This window comes from Prinia subflava, chromosome W (genome assembly GCF_021018805.1).
Source record: "Prinia subflava isolate CZ2003 ecotype Zambia chromosome W, Cam_Psub_1.2, whole genome shotgun sequence".
NCBI classification, from domain to species: domain Eukaryota; kingdom Metazoa; phylum Chordata; class Aves; order Passeriformes; family Cisticolidae; genus Prinia; species Prinia subflava.
Window position 1 is genome coordinate 8,542,585 of NC_086282.1, and position 4,765 is coordinate 8,547,349.

The following is a 4,765-nucleotide window of genomic DNA, read 5'->3' on the forward strand; positions in this document are numbered from 1 at the left end:
CTGGGTCACCCTTGGCCTCTTTTTCCCGGGAGAAACTCTGTCAAGTAAGTGTCGCTGTTTGTGGAGGTTTTTTATTGCTTAAAATTCTGTAATTTGATTCCAAATTTTGTGATTTGAATTTTTAATAAACCAAATTATTGAATTTGGTAATAAATTGTCCTGGCATTTATAACACTCTGACCACAGCAGCTAGTTCCACTATTTGTGGAGACCCTTCAACAACAGCAATATCAGATTGCCAGGTTCCAGTTTCAGGGTCCCTCCATACAATCACTGATTTATGGGTTTTCCCAGACCCATCTGTGAATATTGCCACAGCTTGCAAAGGAGTCTCACTTCTCTTTTGCTTGGGGATTAAATTAAAAGATGAACTTAATAATTTGTGTTTAGGTGGATGGATAAATATCTGCCCTGGGTAATTTGTTAAAGCAATTTGCAATTTTTCAGACATCTGTAGCAACCAATTCAAATAAAACATTGTGAGAGGTAGATAGATACGATCAAAATCTTTCCTAGCCAAAGAGGTCAGTCTTTGACAAGCCTTGATAATCAACATGGCCATAAGTTCATCTTGCATGGAAATAGTCTTGGGCATATTGTTAGGCAAAAAGACCCATTCGATAATTAGCAGAGGGTCTGGTTTTTCTGAGTCCCACTGAAATATTAAGGGGTGACAAGAGGTTGAGCTCTCCTACCAGGAGGACAAACAATGGCTCTAAATCTGCATTTGAAATCCCAAGCAAGGGACGGACCAAATTTATTGTTCCCAGTAACTTTTGTGTGTCATGTAAAGTTTTGATTTCAGTTGAAATTTGCAAGGGTTGTGAAGAAATTGAATGCATGCCTATTCACCAGCCCAAATATTTCCAGGGAGATGTCTTTTGAACTAAATATCAAACTGGTTATCACAATCTTTGTCAAAAGCATGTAAGTTGTCAAAAGCATGTAAGTTTAACAGGCTATATCTGAGCACTACAAACAATTCTCAGTAAATAATATGATAGTCAGGAAATCATCATATATCCTTATTCTCAGTGGCAGTAAGCCACTGTGCTCTAATTCTTCAGGTGGATCAAACTTATATACACACATTAATCGTTGAATTTGTGCATTATTTCTGATGCATCTTGATGGATCACATTGACAGCAAATACCTCGTCTTTTAAGAGATGCACAGTACTACAGTATCTCACATTCAACACATTTGCATTTAACCTCGGTTTGATGACAAACTAAACAAGGAGAGAAGCAGTTCTGCATTAAGTTCTCACTCAAAGGCTGTAACCATTTGTTTAGAGTTCATCAAGAACAAAAAAGACTGAAAACATAAAAGACCCTTCTGCAGTCTTCTCAGCAGGGGTGCCATCCTCTGCTCCCCCTTTCCTGTTAAGAACTTAAGAGACATTAATTTACCAAACTTTTTTTTTCTAGGTTAGTTTTAAAGTTGTGCACTTTAATGACCTTTATACAAAATTTGACTGCATAAAAATTCCCTACTGAGATAGAACATCCTCCCCCCACAAAACTAGCGGCGCAGACAACACATAAGGACTGACAGTAGCTACTTTCCCCTCAGGCCCTGTGATCTGTACCAGGTGTTGGCTTTGATAGCTTTTACTGTTTCCACCCACCCCTGAGAGGACCTGGGAAGAGTCCATAGATTTCCTGTAGAGAGACAAAAACTGAGCAATTAGACAATGTTATTGCACTTCTTGGGGTGGCTGCACGTAGGTCAGAGACGGTCCGGTGGATGGGGGCTGGGCCGGCTGGAAGCTGAAGGTTGCTCCTGGTTACTGTGTCAGCTGCTGGGTTGGCTGTGGGACCTGTGTCTGCACTCGTTGCTGTCCCGTGCTGTGAGATGATTTTCTGTAAAAGCTGGCCATTTCGTGAAACTTGAAAAGGCATTGATTAGTGAAATAAAGGCAAAGTCTCTGTCTTTAAGAGCTTTCTTTTTTATCCATAACCAATTGTTATGCATATTTGAAGCGAGTATGTCCGGATCATTTTCGGGGCCGGGGTTGAAAGGCTCCCCGTCACTGCTAAAGTCAGAGTCCCCATAAGCGATCAGCGTTCGGCGGCTCTGGGGTCTCTGGTGGGATCCCGGTGGGGCTGCAGCTGGTGGCTGGGCTTTATCCCTGGTGTTTGTCAGGGAGGGGGTGCGGACGGGGGGACGGGGAGCGGGACCTGGGCAGGTTTCAGTCTGGCATGGCCTCCGGGGCTGTCTCCGCGGTAGCCTCGCAGGCTGCCTTGCTCCCCCCCTCTTTTTTAATCGCTTCCATGACCGCCCTCCATGCAGGAAGCAGGCGTAGCTCTGGTTCGTGGCCAGGCAGCATAGCCAGGTCGTAGAGCTTTACGCCGACCTTGTCCCAGTAGCAGAGAGTAAGAACAGAGGAAGGGGTGGTATCGGGGAACGTGTGACACCCATCGTAGGAGCGACTTAAGGTCCTGCTTAAGGATGGGGGATCCATGCTTGCTCAGCAAGCGTTGCATGGTTTTGTTAACGTCTCTCTCGTCGGACACGTCCTGTCCCATACCTTGAGTTCCCCTGGCTCACCTGTCACGTCCGGCGTACAGATGATTGTAGGCCCAAAAGCGGTTCCTTCACCGTCACGATCAGTTCCAGGGGTGTCGCCAATTGCCAGCAGATAGCCGGTTCTTCTCCGGTCACACGGAGCACCAATTATTGGCGATTGATGAGAGACGGGAAGACTGATTCGGTGATCAGAATTCGATTTTACTCAGGTTTCCCAAAAGCTTATATACTATTTCAAACAGGTTAATGATTTATACTACAATAATCAGGTTAAAAATCACACAGAAAACTCATGCATTTTACAACAACTCTTTGCTTGCAGAAGTTGATTGAATCTTGTCTCTTCCCGTAAGCAGGTGTAATCCCATCTCCTGTAATTTTCACAGTTCTGTTTGTTCCTGCCATGGCATCTTGGTTATTAAACTGGCTATGCTAATCAAGTCTGTTTGACTCTCTGTCTTGTGTATTCCCAGAATCATGTCTCAGTAGGGGTTTTCTTTTCTGACTGCACACCGATTGTTGGACTTGTTGGTATTTTATTTGCTATATTCATACATATTTATAAGCTTTCTCAGCAGTTTCTATTTCTAGGTTTAACGTCACAATTCAATACTTAAGTCATAAATCTATATTTTGTCTTGTATAATTCTATAGACTATTGTGATCTATTTCGATATTTCAGTATTCTAGGATGTACTTCCAGCATATGTTTTTTAGATGGTGGGGTCTGGTTTTTATATGTGGGGTTCCAGTTTCTATTTTCTAGGTCCATCAATCTTCAATAGTGATTTTAGTTTCTTTCTTTAGGAGCTATAAATCAGTGAGCTGAAATCTTTTTTTCATGTCTAGGATGTTTTCTCACTTTCTGTGAAAGGCTTGGGCCTCTTCTTACTTCTCTCTTTTGTCTAAAAGGCTTTTTACATTCTAAAACTACAGTTAAAAATTCTTTAATACAAAGCAAGCTTCTAAAGTTCTAATTAAAAGACAATACAGAATAGCTTGAGACTTATAATAGGTAATTGCAAGCAAAAGATTTATTCAAAAACTTCCTTCTATGGTTTTTTTAGTTGTTTATTCAAACTCATCTTTATAACTCTCTTATGGCCGTGTTCTACAACTACAATTACACAGATTTTTTTCATTTCCCTGACACAAAACATAACTTTGTATTTCACATGGGTAAAGTCAGATCTTCCATCTATAAAGAAACATAACACTGACCTCTTTGTTTCAGAGCTGTTTTGAGGGGATGGCTTTATTTTGGTTTTGGGTAGATGTGTATTTTGGATAACCACATAGTTTTTTGTTCCTAGTTAGCGCAGCCTCTTCAGATCCTGAAACAAGCTCAAAAAATTGCTCTTGTTTCTGTGGACTTGGCAAATGTCTGTCGGTTCTCATGCAGGTTTAAACAGTGAGTTTCCACAAGTAAATCCAACTCGGTGACTCAAGTCTGTTCAAACAGGCTAGAAACCTCTAACTGAGCAAGATTGGGAGGCTAATTGAAGGCCTTAATGGGAAAAGCTCCCTGAGCATCACAGCTGCTCAGAAACTGCTCAAAGGATTTTCGCTGTCTTATGAATTTAACCTAGTCTACATGATTTTTCCCTTGTCATGTCTCTGCCTGGAATAAATACTGTTTATTATTCATTTAATCCTGAACAGGAACATGTCTTTTTAAAAGAGATGTGATATTTCAATGTTAGTCAAATTTTAGTTCAAACACTGGTGCATCTATTGTTCATTGTAAATATTTATAAGATTGTCACAATAATGCAATATTGCGGTTCTGTTTCACAAATAATAAAACATACTTGTGATGTTTATATAAGCATCTTTTGTAAATATCACACTAGTGTTGTGTAGGACCTGGGACTGTAGAACACACATATGTTTCAAATAACTGCTTAATGGGAAAAGCACAGCCAAGTGAGTCAACTGCCAGATCATTTTATAGCTGGAAGGACAGTCATGCTTACTAGCAACACAGCAGATGTTCATGTTGCTTACACACTGCAGTAAAAATATTGTGTCTCAAGTGAAGAGATTTTAAAGGCTTGTTTAAAATAAAATATGTATACCATGATAAAATCTGTCTTAACACAGTGAAGTGTCAAGACTTAGGCAAGAGTCTGAGCACTTTTTTGTGTTACTATACAGTATTTTCCATGTGTACAGTTTCTACTACCAGTTTGTTAATGAAGCATAGTAGGAATAAGTTTATTTTTGAGCACC